Source organism: Neofelis nebulosa, chromosome 4 (assembly GCF_028018385.1).
Source record: "Neofelis nebulosa isolate mNeoNeb1 chromosome 4, mNeoNeb1.pri, whole genome shotgun sequence".
Lineage (NCBI taxonomy): Eukaryota > Metazoa > Chordata > Mammalia > Carnivora > Felidae > Neofelis > Neofelis nebulosa.
In genome coordinates, this window is record NC_080785.1 from 117395069 (window position 1) to 117409792 (window position 14724).

The following is a 14724-nucleotide window of genomic DNA, read 5'->3' on the forward strand; positions in this document are numbered from 1 at the left end:
CAGTACAGATCTCCCCTTGTTTGTAAAGTGAAAAATCACATGCAGCAAGAAAAACCTACCCACTTGGGAAAATGGGATTTTTATTGAGCGAGTTTTCTGAAGTCCATGGACAATGAAGGAAGTCATGAATAACTTCTGCTGAACAGGTCAAAGGTCTTCAGAGATTGATCTGTCAGCTATGATAGGGGCAGGCAGAACAGGGTAGTGGTTAAGGGCACTGGCCCTGAGGACAAGAAAATCCAGGTTTTGAGTCTCAGCTCAGATGCTGTGTGACCCAAGTTAGTCACCCAACCTCTCTCAGACAGAGGCGATGGTATCTACTTTTAGATACTATGAGGATTAAATGAGGTAATATGTAAAGTGGTTAACACAGAACCTGGTACAGAGTAAATGCTTGCTACCTGGCAGATATAATAAATCACTTGATTAGGGCTAGTATTATTTGTTTTGTTTTGTTTTGTTTTTGATAGCTGTGGGAAAAAGTCCTGGGCAGAATGCCACCGTTATCTTAACCTATAGGCAATCAATAGAAGAGAGCGGTGCAAACCACTGGGAAGTGCTGATCAAACCAAATTCTCAGAGCAAATTGTCCATTAAACGCAACTCCTGAAGTGGACATGTGTACCTTTCCTGCAATTAGCACGTTCGTTCCAATCCTGGTTAAATGTCAGCTGTCTTCATTTGTCCGCTGAATGAGTCTCCCTGACCCCTCTCCTGCCTGGCCAAGTTGGAGGAGTGGGGAATCCAAGGTCTTCGGGCTCATTGCTTCACACCCTGTCACCCAGCCCCAGGATCAGCAGTGAACAAATGACCCTCCCTCTCTGGGTATCCAGAAGCAGGTTGCTTGCTATGCCCGGGCGTGGATCTCCTCAGACAGGTTTGCGGAAACAAACAAAATGGTTGCTTGCGTCCAAGTAATCAGGATCCCAGCTCTCACCACTGCTTTTAAAACAGCTAAATGGCTGAATCCAGCACCCTCTTTCTGCTTCCCAAAAGGAGTGGGGTTGTCTGCCAGCTCCATCACATCTTTGCCAGCATGCAAATGATGCACTTTGGGGTTTCTCAGGGTGTTAACCCCATGCTCTCCAATCCCCTATTAGGGGAGTCAATATTTTGCACCAGCTGCGTGAGAGAGAGAAATGATGAGCGTGGGTGAGAGTATTCACTTTCCAAAAGGGTTTACAGCATGGGGTCATTTAGATAGCTGGCAGAGAGAAAAGGCAATTTCCCCCATCATGGTTTGCACATGGGCTTTTAGGGACAGCACACTGCAGTGAGGTACATCAATCATGCTTTCCAAATGCAAAATATTTATGTATATTTTTGGTGATGGGGGCTGTTCATTTGCTCGACTGATACCCACTAGCCTGGAATGAAGAGCTCTGTTTTTTATCACTTTCACACTCATTTTAGCCAGTTCCACTCTTCCAAATTACAAGCTGATACATGGCTGGGAGCGGGCTCTTCTCCTGGCCTCTCCTCTTTGGTCAATAATTATAGCTACTGTTGATTGAGCTACGCTCACAAGCAGGGTTTGACGCTCTAACTCCCTTACCTTATTTGGTCTGAGAATAATCCTATGAGCTCAGTCCGTTATTTTGTCTCCGTTTTTGCAGATGAGGACACGGGGACTCAGAGAGGTACGGTGACTTGTCCAGGATCATGCAGCTAGGAAGCGGCAGGGTGGGGTTTGACTTTGGCTCCAAAGCTGATAGGGGTAGCCACCTTGCCATACTGTTTACCCATTCCTCTTGGGCTGGGATTGTCAACCCTGGCCCATCAGGATCTCTGTGAGCACTCTCTTCAGCAGTCTTCAGAGGGGTTGAGGTGCCCAGAGGGCAGGGTTCAGAGTGGGGTCCATTCTGGTTCCCTGCCCCACCAACCTGTCTGCCCTCTCTGGATGCCCTCTCCAGGCACTCTCTGGGGCCTAGACTTCTGGCACCAGCCTGAGATTTAAATCCCAGCTCCACCTCTCCCCTGGCTGTGTGATTGGGTGAAGAGTCACTTCACCTCTCCTGGCCCTACTTCGTGCCTCCACGAAGGGGAGGTAATTATCCCTCTGTGCGAGGTTGTGGGAGCGATGGAACTAGGCAAGGCGAGTGTCCCCACAGCTGTCCCCACCTACCCAGCCCAAGCCTCCTTCTTGGGGAGCTCAAACCCTAGACACTGTCCCCTCTGCACTCTTGCTCACTCACTCTAGCAGGTCCCGAATCAGCATTCAACACACATCACTCTGCCTGTGCAACGCCATTATCTCCCGAGGACACAGGCTCCGTTGTCACGGCAACCAGAGTCCTTCCACCAACTCTATTTAATAATTTCTCAACAGTGGAGCTGGGCTGGCTTGGGGAAGGGGAAAGAGCACTGGGTTAGGGGTTAGAAGTTCTGGGTCCTAGCACCTGCGGCCCTAGGGGTCCTCCTCTCTGGGCCTCAGTTTACCCATCTGTAATGCAAGGGTGTCGGAAATGGGTGGGTTTTGTGACTTTCTCTGGCCTAGAAAAACCTAAGAAACAATTTTCCAGGTCCGGGAAGCAGGAGGCAGGGGTCTGGAGCTACTGGAGATCAGACAGAGGTCTGAGTGACATCTTAAGTCCACAGGAAAGAACCAGAAGCTACCTTTGGTGACAGAAGTCTCTCCTTCTGCTGAACTGCCCACCAAAATGTCACTTTTCAGACGCTTATGCAATCTCTGTGACCCTGTGGGTTCAGAGCTGGGGATGCTTAAAAGACACAAGTTTGCCTGCAGCTATCATAGCCCCAACTCTCCCCATTTTGCAGATGTGTAAACTGAAGTTCAGAGGGCAAAAATGTTGTCCATGGTCACCCCGCAGGTGGCAAGTCCAGCTGTCCAGGAAGGCTAGGTTGGTGTGCCTAGAGAAGAGAGCCAGTCCGCCAGCCTGTTGGGCCTCATTCAGCACACAGCTGATCGTGCTCTGACCCCCACCCGTGTGGCCTCTGGCTCTCACTGAAGAAGCCTTGTAGACAACAGAAAGCAAGAGGTAAGTACCTACTACGTGTCCCACTATGCTGGGCCCCAGAGACTCCCGAAGACATGGCATTTCTATTTACAGGGAACATACACTTTGACTGTGAGTAGCTTGTCAAAGGCCAGAAACAATACCTGATTTGTCTCCACAACCCAACTAGGACCTGGCATACAGAAGGCGCTCAAAATTTTATATGGCCCAGTTGTCTGCCCACATCTGCCCCTGAAGGCAACTCATCCAGGCCCCCAGAGGCCTCTGCAAAAATGTCCCAGAGCAGCCATCAACATCCCCGGCTCCAAGGAGCCACTGCGGACCCCACGCTGGGGAGGGGGACCCGTGTAGACAAGCTTTGTGGCTCCTGTCTGGCCCCACAGTTGGGGAGGGGGCCGTTCTGCCTTGGCCCAGGTCCATGGCACCGCTTTTAGGCATGGCCACTGCCAGCCCAGCGGCACTATTAAACTCCTCCGGGGTTGGCATTTTCATTTAATACCCGCGGCATAATTAACAGTGCTGCATCTGCTCTGTCATTAGTGGCATTCACTGCCATTTGGAGAAAGGGCTCTTATCTTCCCCAGTCATTAGTCTCAGGAGGCTATTATGGGGGAAATGGAGGAGGAAGCGGGGTGTGCAGCCACCCTTCCCCTGCCTGGAGAGCTGGCGCCGGGCTTGGGGAGCAGCCCATGGTCCAGTCCAGTCCAAACCTCTTGGCTTTATGGACTGAGAAAGCAAAGTCCAGAGAGGGGAAGGACCCTACCCTTTGTCCCCTGCAGGCTTGAGGCCTGCCCAGACTGCAAGCCCAAGCCTCAGGGATCCGGCAGACCCAGATCTGAGTCGCAACTCTGCAGTGTGTCAGCAAAGCGAGCCTGGGCAACCACGTGAGCTCCCTGGGCCTCAGTTTCCTTACTGAGGATCCTAGAACACTGCTTGTCAATTGCTCAGCTCAGTGCCTGGATCACAGTCAGAGTTCAAAATCAGGGCTTGTCAGTATCTGATCATTTGCTACCAACCTGTTAAAAATGTATACATTTCAACTCCATCTTCACATAATACTCTTCAGTATGATAACTTCTTCCCTGTTCCCAAAACGACTTTAAAAAACAAAAATCATGGGTGAGACCTTGATCCCAAGCTCCGAAAACATCTGACATGGGAGCAAAGGGGCAAAGGGGTTCACGCAGCAGGGGAGGTGGACCTCAGAATCAAGGGCACAGAAGCCTTTGGCTTTGGTTGCTTGTTTCATATAGCTTACACTCTGCCTCAGTGAGTCAAAGCCCCTGTCTCTTCTACTGTGACCTCCACTCAGGTGCTTTCCAGAGGCAGTGGGCAACAGGAAAAGGTACATGGGGGTCAGCATCAGCAAGGCTTGGGTTGAAACTCTGCCGTGCAAAGCAGGGTAAGTGACTCCACCTCCTTCAGCTTCCAGGTCCTCCTCTGGCTGATGGGGACAGTAACACCTACCCACCCCCCCCCCACCAATCCCTAGCATCCTTCTCACAAACCTCAGATGGCCCAGGACTGGTGCCCAGGGGGCACCAACCACTCAGTGGTTGGGGACTGGCTGGCCACCAGCAAGAGGACGAGTCAAACTGTCAGGTGTCCCTGCCCCCTCCCCAACACCCCAGAAGGAAGCTCCCAGAACTTGTGATTTTTCATAATCTCCAGGGTATAAGGTAATGGCCAGAATGAGTGATGGACTCCCTCCCCTTTCCTACCCTCTTGGCTGGGAACGACTCAGAACCACCCAGTCTGCTCCTCCAGTAGGTCCCAGACAACCCAAGGCGCACCTATGAATACTTCCCCACACGCTTCCTGGTTACCAAGGCCCTGAGATCCTTCTAGATAACTTCATGGGGCTCCTGGTTTATTTGTTTCCACCCAAATCCATCTAGAGAAGCATGCTTGTGTTCATGCGGGTGTCTAAGAGTAATCAATCATTCCCTCTTCCCCAGCACCACCAACCCCCCCAAATCTGGCCACCACTGGGGGCCCCCTAGCCAAATGAGCACACATCAGACTTCACAAACTCTGGGCATAACTGAGGACATGTTAGCTTCTTGCCAGAGCTCAGAACTGGAACTAAGGCTTAAACACTGCCAGAGCCCTGTTCTCCCAAACTGCATGGTGATGCCTTCCCACACTATCCTGCAATCAGTCCCCTCTGCTTGGTGTTCTGTCTGCTGCAGATTGGGCTTGCCTGGACTTCTTCTCAAGGGGCAACCTGGTGAATTTGGACTTGGGTTTAGTAGAGGTGAATACCACCAGCTGGGAATCTAGAGGTCAGGGATAAGTGTGTTCAGGGCTTGCTGAGCCTCAGTTTCCCCATCCAAAGGGCAGAGACAATAATGGTAATAATAATAATATCTTCACATGGATCTCCTAGGGCTGTTGCAAACTTCAGCGGAAAAAGCACTCGGACTATCAAATTCTACCTATTAAGCGTGTGTGTACTCACATGTGTACAAAGAGACCTCATCGGAGTCAAGGTCATTCTGACTTGGGCTTTATGAGAAAACAAGCTTTAAAAAAATGTCTCTTTTTGTTCGACAGAGGATTCTTCTCCGGGATATCAAGGACCATATTTTCTTCCTCTGGAATACTTCATACAGGATCAAAAGGCAGAACAGCTTCAAGAACATTTTTCTGCAACTGCAAAGTACTCTTCTGATGACCCGGCGTACGATCAGCGGTCAGTTCCAGCAAACTGCAATACCGACACCAAATGTTCACCTCCCGTGGCTGCTGCCCTCTCCATGTACACAACCTCCTTACCAAACAATAAGGCCATGAAAACAACCTGCTGTCAGTGTCTTTCGGGGCGTCTTTGACCTTGAATGTCCCTCTGGCCAGGGCTCAGTCGTCTTGGGAGCTGGCATGCAATGCTGATCCTGCAGACACCATGCAGCTGACAGGTGGGCAGAGTGCTGCAGGTTACCGTCCGAGGCGGCCACTAACTCCTGCATTCTCTGGCCTGTTCTCTATGCCAGGATCCCATCCGGCCCCATCCAAGAGGGTCCCAGGTACCCTAATGTGGCCCGTTCCACCTGGCTGCACACCCTGGGCTTTCAGGGAGCCACAGCCAATCCCTCTGCAAGACCTGGCCTCCTTGTAATTTCCAATTTGTGACAAATATAAAAATAGAAGGCCATTCGATGCAGGCAGCTCGCATCAAATTGGATGCTGCTTTCGTGTCATGTCAGATCACGGTAAACGGAGATGATGACTTCGTCGGCCACTCTCAATGGCTTCCAGAGCAGTGAGAGGGTGCTGACAAACTGGGAGATACCTAAGAGTTAGCGAAAGGCGGCTGGGTGCACAACACTCAAAACAGCTTTAAATGAATTGAACTCTAGGTCAGAAATCTGCTGTAAGAAGTAGGGCACTTGCGTCCGACTTCGGCTCAGGTCATGATCTTGCAGTCTGTGAGTCCGAGCCCTGTGTCAGGCTCTGTGCTGACAGCTCAGAGCCTGGAGCCTGCTTCCGATTCTGTGTCTCCCTCTCTCTCTGCCCCTACCCTGTTCATGCTCTGTCTCTCAATAATAAATAAATGTTAAAAAAAAAAAAAAAAAAAAGAAGTATTTAAGAAGCAGGGCACTTGAGTGCGAATCCCAGTTCTGCACCTTAGCAGCTCAGGGACCTTGGGCACAAACTCCTCTCTCCATGCCTTGGCTTCCCCTAAAGAACACCACCGACCCCCACCCCCACTCCCCTAGCTGCAGCAAAGCTCAAAGCTCAATCCTTGGAAAACAAAGCGGGGAAGTGCTTTCTAACTGTGCAGCTCCTTAAATGGGGAGTGTGGTCCTTGCCAAGCGAACCACCCTGGGGGGAGGATGGGGGGGGGGGATGGCTCTTCCGTGGCAGGAATGTCAGCACAGTACGGCAGAGCTTGGGCTCCAGGGTCACCTACTAGCCTAGCAATCCCACAGCAAGGGCCCTCAGCTCTCTTCTTCTCAGTTTCCTCATCTGCAAAGGGACAATTCCGAGTACCCCACAGGGTTTTGTGAAAATTAAATGCAATCATGTAAGTAAAGCACACAGCACGTTCCCTGGCAGATCATCGACTTGCAATAACTGTTACTTATTATTGTTATTGATGACATTACCATTGGAACAACATTTAGTGCGTTGTTTTGCTTTGTTTTCTGTTTGTGACTGAATCCAAGTTTGTGCTGAAATATCACAGCTTGTGTTCGCACCTACCGTCTCTGCCAGGCAGCCCTTATCCCCGCTATTAGCTGGGCTTCCCACTAACTCTCACACCCCTTCCCCCTGGCTCTGAGGTCTGCAGGTGAGCTCTGAGCAGAGATGCTGGATGTTCACAAAGCTCACAGAGGCACATTGCCTGAGAAGCCCTATTTTGGGGTCTATCTCTGTCCTCCCAGCCGTTTGCCCCTCTTTGCCCCCCTCCACACTCTCTCCCTCCACCTCCCAGCAACCTTCAGAGAATGGGGCAAAAAGGTGACAGAAAGAAGCACAGTGCCGGGCCCATTTGAGGAGCTGGTGCCAAGGAATGCGATGGAGCAGCGGCCTGGCTGGCGTTCTCCTGTTCTCCTCGCTCAGAGGGGCCCTGCTGCTCTTTGCAATTGGAGTCAATTCAAGGTTGTTTTCATCACGGCAGGGACTGTGCTCTGTCCACTGTTCTCTGGGCACAGAGAAGCTCAGGGGACTCTGCACAGGGAAATTGAAGGGGCAGTTCCGATGCGGGATAAACAGGCCAGCTGACACTCACATCTCCGTTTCCTTTCGGGGAACAAGGCGATTGAGGGGCTCTAATTGGGTTTGGCATTGTAGGTGCAGCTGAGGGACAAGGTTGCTGGGGTGGAAGCTGGGTACACCTGGGGCCAGGTGACAGGGAAGGGCTCGGGCATCCCATCTGCTCCCATGGACGAAGGGGATGGACTTGGGATGCAGGGGGCTAGAGGTGGCGGGCAAGGCTTACTGGTTGGCACTGGGCCTGTCATGCATATGCAGGCTAAGGGAGGAGGGAAAAAGACGTCTCTGAATTCCAGGTGGCTTGGGACATCTCTTTCTCAGCTGCCGAGCTCACAGCCAAGCCTAGGAACAGTGTCTTTATGTGATGGCCAGAAGCCACCTGACATTTGTGTTTTATTTAAGCTCTTAGCATATGCTGGAAAGGTAGAGAAGCAGCCACTGCTCAGACAGCAGACCCAGAGGCCTCACCGTCAATCATTAAATCCTCACCATTACCCTTCCACCTCACTCTTTAGAGGTGATAACTGAGGCCCAGAGACCCAGCCGTGGAGCAAACTGTTGGCCAGGAAATCAGAGGAGCAGGGTTCAAATCCCTGCCCTGCCTCTTCCTAGCTGGGTGACCTTGGGCAAGTCAGTTCCCTTCTCTGTACTGCAGTTTCCTTACCTCTGCAGTGGGGATTAGAATACTACCTGCTGCACAAGGTTATTAGAGGCCTTATGAGCCGGGCACGCTGGAAGCTTTCAGTACTCCATTCTTTGCTTCCAGTGGGGATGAGAACTTACCCAAGGTCACCTGGCCAGATAATGGCAGCACCCTAGCTTAAGGCCAACTCAGGGCTGGTTCTGGCCTCAGAGTCCATGTTTCATAGCCTCCCTGGCTCCATGACACAGACAGATATCACAGGTCAGTCCACGCCGGGCCCATCATTGCCTTCCATCCATGCAGGCTTTATTCTAAGACACTTGCCGAGTGCCTGCTATGAAGCTAGACCAGGCGTAAACAAATTACAATGTTTGGAGTTCCTGATCTCTAGGCATGTGAAATCTGGGAGACAGAGCAATTGTGCTTCTTTTAGCTCTGATGGACTTGCTCTTTCCTCCGTCTTTACCCTCTGAGGTGCTTCCTCCTGGGCCTCCAGATGCCCCTCTCAGCTCTTGGGTGGGCCACTTCTCACCAAATCGCCAGGCTCTGGAAGGGCTGCACACAAGAGAGATGGTCCCTGCTTTCTCCCCACAGCAGCTGCCTCTCTCCTGTTGTGGTTCTTAGGAATCGCCCCACTCTCCAGATGCTCTGCCAGACAAGCCCGGCTATGTGCCCCTGCCTGGGACTCACTGTTTGTCCTCCAAGCCCTGGCCACTGAGCCAGCCCTTGGCTGGAGAGAGAGAGAGAGAGCGCTTTCTTTGTTTGCTGCTTGCCTGACAATTTATTTGAGACTCAAGAGAAGCTCAGCCATTTTGCCCTGGATGCTCTGGGGGAAAGTCCCTCCCACTCCTCCAAGGACTTGCACCTCTAAGGGCAATGTCTCCTCTTCCTCCTTTGCCTGGAGGAGGGTCTGAGACCACTCCAACCAGAACCAGAGCAGAGGCTGGGTCAACCCTTCCCTGAGAGAGTGCTCCAGAGAGAGAGAGAGAAAGACAGACAGAGAGACAGACAGAGGGTGCAAGTTGCCTGTAGTTCCCACTGACCTCCTTTGTTCTGGAATTTGGGAGTTGGGCAGGCTTTTCAGACTCCCTTATGTATACATTTTCCCCAAAGTTCCCAAAGAGAGAGAAAAATCTGAACAATATCCAGCACCCAACACCCCCTCTCACCAACCACCTCCTCTCTTGCCAAAAACCCACTTTGTGTGTCACAGAAAAATGAAGGTCAACTCCAAAGTCCATGGATTTTGGGGGTGTCACCAAAGCTCAGGGGCCATTTTGCTCAGCGCTTTCCCCCTCCACCCCAGTTCATGGGGGATGAGGTTGGGGTTTCTGGGAGAGGGAGCAAGTGCTCCAGACCCATATCAGGAAGAAGAAACAGGGCTGTATCATTTGGCTTTTTAAAACCCAATTTTCTCCTTGGGGTCCATGTCTGTTTTGCAAAAAGATTAGCTAAGAGCCTTAGTAGTGAGCTGCCTGGTCTAAGTTCCTCATCTGAAGACCAAGCCAAGCTAGAACAGGGCATCTGTGGGCACCACCCGTGGGGATGGTGGGCACAAAGGGACGGAGCATGAAGACCCTATGGCCATTGCCCTGGGGTAACCGTGGCAGGCAGTTTCCCTTTACCCATCCCCAGAGAATAAATGAGGGATACAAGAAGGTGAAAACAGTTTCCGCGGCGACATGGGGACACTGTCTTCCAGCCCTCTGGGGGACTCCCCTCACCCTACATCGCTCAGAGGAAAGGAGTGGAGAGCGCGGCGCGAGCTCCTGTGCGCTCCGCCCAGGCTGTAGTATGCTTTTTAGCCAACATCTCTTGAGAGCTTGAGCTGCCCCAGGATGGGATGGAGGTGCCCCATGCCCAAGTCGCTCGCCCAGAGCCCTTGGAGAATAAATAAGGCGCACGGCTCTACCTCGGCGCAGCTGACTCCGACACGGAAAAGTGGCGCACTGCCCCCCCAAACGCTCTTCGTATTATTCACTCCCGGGGTCCCGCCGTCCCCTAGGGAATGAACGCGGCGCTTCGACGGCTCGAACAGAATCCAGCGCCAGTTAGGGGATCCAAGGGGCCCCACGACCGGGAAGGGGCACGAGACTCTCGCGCCCCTCGCGCGAGTCCCCCTGCCCCCGCGCGTCCCAGAGGCATGGCCCGGGCTCACGTCGGCGGTCGGAGCGGCGTCCCGGGCTCCTCCGCGCGGCCCTGAGGTGAGGCGAGGTGCCGGGGTTGGCATCTGGGTGTCGGCCCCCACCCCGCCCAGCCCGACCTGCCCGGGCCGTCCGGGGCTCTGTGCCCCGCGCCCCGACGCCGGCCGCCAGTTCCTACCTGCGGCCCGGGCTGCGCCGCCCGCAGCGGGCGCCGCGCGGGCAGCTCGGCCGCTCCGGTGCGCTCCGGGCTCGGGCCGCGCTGCGCTCCCGGCTCCTCAGCTCCTCGGCTCCTCCGCTCGGCGCGGCTCGCCCGCAACCTCGCTCGGTCTTCCGAGGGCGGGCGGAGGGACGCGGGGAAGGGGCAGGGCGGGGGAGCGAGGGAGCGAGGGAAGGAGGGCGGGAGCGCGCGCGGGCGGGGTGGGGGGCGGGGCGCTGCTCCGGGAGCCCGCCCAGCCCGGGGAGGGGCGCCGCCCGCCGCCCGCCCCCCACCCGCGCTACCCCCGGCCCGCGCCGCGCGCTCCCCACGCGGCCGCCGCCCCGCGGCCTCCCCGCCGGCAGCTTCTACCGCTGGCCGTCGTCACTCTCTCTGCCTTCCCCTCCTCTGCCCCGTTCTCTCTTCATCCCGCCTTCCAGTTCTCCCCTTTCCTTCTCCCCGTCTCCTTTCCTTCTCTTCCTCCTCCCTCCCTCCCTCCCCCTGCCAGCCCCCCCTTCCCGTCTTCCCCCCCCCCCCCCCCCCCGCCTCCCGCTCCCTTCTCCCCCTCCTCCTTCTCCCATTCCTTCCCTCCTTCTCTTTCGGTCTGTTGGCCTCTTCCCTGCCTTGGCCTGGGGTCCTCAGCCTGCCTGTGTTGGTCTCTGTTTCCCAGTCCTTTTCAACCCGTGTTTCCCTCTTGGCTTTTCTCTTTCCAGCCTTACAGTCTGCTTCTGTCGGTCTGTCCTTTTTGTTTTTCTCTGGCACCCACTTCTCTCTGTAGGTCATAAGGCCCGGCCATTGTGGGTGGCGGTGATGGTGGACTCCTACCCCTCCTCTGCTCTCCCCCCAGGGCAGCCTCCCGCGCTGTTAGGAGGGGACCACAACGTCTGACCTAGAGCTCACTAATGCTGTTGGTGCCAGGCTGGGGGCGTGCCTGCGGTAGGCAGGGAGGGGCGGGTTGCTACCAGGAGTTGGTCTTAGAGACACTAGTGGCTATGTGTGTGCAAGGACAGTTGGATAAACAGATGACTAAAAAGGGAGACCGCCTGGAAGAACACCCAAGGGATGGTGGCAGAACCCCCAAGACATCCCACTTCCAGTTTTTGAGGTTTAAGAGATTGTCCCAGAGAAGCCTCTCTCCTAGCCAATCCCAGCCCAATGCCTGAGGACTCCCTCCCTTCCCCTTGCCAAGTCCTGACATCGCCCCCCCCCCCTCACTTTCACAAAGCTTCCTGGGAATGGGGCCACAGCTGCCCTTCCCTCTGGGTCCCTCAAGGACTCATAGAGTGACCTGCTCTTCACCATCCTCTCTCTTTCCCCAGGGCTGGCATGTCCTGATTAACTTGCCATCCTCTACCCTAACTTGCCCCCACTCTGGTCATCCATCCTGGGGTCCCACAACACAGTGTTCCCCAAGGCCACCCTGACTTCTCCTGGTTCTTTCCCCACACTCACTCACAAGCATGGAATCCTGATAACTTTCCTCTATATCATCTTTGATATTTTCCATCCATCCCTCCCCTCTTCACTGGCCACTAGCTCCTATATGCTTTTAACCTCCAGTGGTGCTTCAAATAAGTATTTATTGAGCTCCTTCTACTCGCCAAGCATGGTCTTAGGCTCTGGGGACACAGTGGTAGACAAGACAAACCTCAAGATGGTCTTGGTCCAGCATGGGAGATAGGCTTCTGTCCAGTAGTCAAATAAACCCAGAGTGACAAGTTCTGCCAGGAGCATACATTTCAGGGGAATCTCAGGCCAGCTCAGGATGATTGAGGACAGTTTCCTCAAGGAAGTGCCATTTGAACTGAGGGTCAGGGGATGATTAGGAACCGCCTGGATGGAGATGTGGGGCACAGCTTTGAGCAAGGATATGAGGGTGGCAAAATATGGAAGCTATTTTTGCTTGCCTGAAATTCATTTCTACTTCTTCAGGTGATAGCACCTCAGTTTTGATCTAGGGAACTTCTCTTCCTCCATTCACATTGCTATGGCTAGGTGGGGTTCCCTCCTTCCAGAGGTGGATATGTGGCCCAAGCACAGCCAGAGCACATCACCCTGACCTCAATGGTGGGGGTAAGGGAACATGTGACATAGGCTGGCTCCATGAGAGCTCTCCCTGAGTTTTGCTAAAACTATTGTCAAACAGAAGCTTGATCTCCATCACAGTTCTTAAGCCTGGAGATGCCAGCAGCCTTTTTTGTCACACCATTTTTGTCAGACCCTACCTGAAAATGAAGCCAGCAGAGACCACGGGAGAGCTGCGAGATGGAGAGTGGACCGAGTCCTAATGAAAAATGTTTGAGTCTCTGAATCTAGCCATGCCTGAAGGCTGTTTAGTTATTTGAAATCCCATTAAATTCCTTTTTTTGTCAATGATTAAAATTTTGAATCCAGTTTATGTTGCTTAAAGCCAAAATTGTCCTGATGAATCAAGAGCTGGATTGAGAAATATGAAACATTACCTATATAAAGGAGTAATCATCACCACTTCCCTCCACCTTTCTTCCTTCATGTCTCCTGGATAACCTCGCTCGCAACTGTCTCTCTTTTTCCTAGATTCCTGATCAGAAGTTAATTCTCCGCTGTTTTCATTGCTGTACGTGTTTTGCCTACATACCAAAGCAAAGTCTGGCTGTCAGGTCAGTTTCATAGGCTGCCATCTGATGCTTGAATTATCTTCACAACATTCCCTGCTCCGTCCCCCGCCCCCCCCCCCCATCCCCATGACTGTCTAGCATCTATCTGCACATCTCCAAGGATGGGAGCTCCTTATTCCACCATGCAGATGGTTTCAAACAACAAACTCTTATCTCAGTTTAGTTCTGAGAACAGTCTCCTGGGCCTTGAGGTTTGGGTAAGAGTCACTACGCCATAAGGCTGAGTTTGGTGTATACAGGACCTCTATGTCCTTCCTACGTCCCCAGTTAAAGCCTTCCAGAGAACTCACAGGGGTCTCCCATGGGCTACAGTGGTGGGTTTCATTAAGCAGTGTTCCCAAAGCGTGGCTTGGCAACCACAGGTGGTAGCTAGGATAATTGTCACTGCAGCAGAATAACCTGAAGGGCAAATATTTGCTCTTCTGTGTCCATCTCCCTGTGACATTCTATTTCTGTCCATGGGTAAGTCTCAGGTTGGTGCTCATCTGTCTTTAACACTTCTCCAAAGTGCCGACCAATCCCATTTTAGCTAAGAGAGAGAGAAGCCCTCGGACTCCAGCCTTGGTAGACAGCAGTTAGAACTGAATGCATTGCTCATTTGTCCTTGCATTTCTTTTAATGGAGACCTATTTCTGGCAAGCAATACTGGTCTTCTAGTTATAGCATGATGTACAGTTTCCTTTTGGGATACATTTATTTAATCTAAAAAAGAAAAATATTTAAGTAAATAAAAATAGACATGGTGCACAGATTTCAGAAAACTCTTATAAGTGGTTTGCAAATGATAAAGTTTGAGTAGCCTAATTTAGAGAAACATTACACCCACGTGTTCATTCATTTAAGGAATGTTTATTAAGCACCTCTGAGTACCAGGCACAGGACCAGAGGAGAGGACCAGACAAAGAGACCATAGAGTTGATAAGAAATTCCATTAGAGAGGGCATGGCCTGAGCATGGAAGGCTTAACCGCTACATTAAAGAATTGGACTTGACCTTGGAGGGCACTGAGGAACCAGCGACTGTGCTGGAGCAAAAGAGGAAGGCAAGGTTTAAGAAAGCTGAGACTGGCCAGGTATGCAAGGTGGATGGAAGGGGAGAAGACCGGAAGCCAGGAAACCAGCACGGAGCTGTTATAGCAGTATAGGTGTGATAGGAGGTAGGCTAGCACCTAGCAGAAATCCCAGCCCACAGTAGACACCCAATAAATGATTGAAACGATTATTGTTAATATTATTGCTGTAGTCCTTGGCCTTCCTTGACGTGAAGTAATTCATGAAGTCAGACTTACAGGGCTTCAGACTGGAACTGGCCCTTGCTTTACCTAGTCTAATCCTTTGATTTTACAAATGGGTAGATCAAGGCCCAGAGAGAGGCAGTAACTTGCCTGCCA

At 52.5% G+C, this 14724-nt stretch overlaps 1 protein-coding gene across 1 annotated transcript in view; it reads right to left on the bottom strand.

Annotated features, from left to right (window-relative positions):
• SLC6A1 (solute carrier family 6 member 1) overlaps window positions 1–10850 on the bottom strand; it is a 43493-nt gene extending 32643 nt beyond the window's left edge. Inside the window, exon 1 of the mRNA XM_058725993.1 lies at window positions 10663–10850. The gene's annotated coding sequence lies outside the window, so the exon portion shown is untranslated. The remainder of the gene's footprint in view (window positions 1–10662) is intronic.
• Between the last annotated feature and the right edge of the window lie 3874 nt (window positions 10851–14724).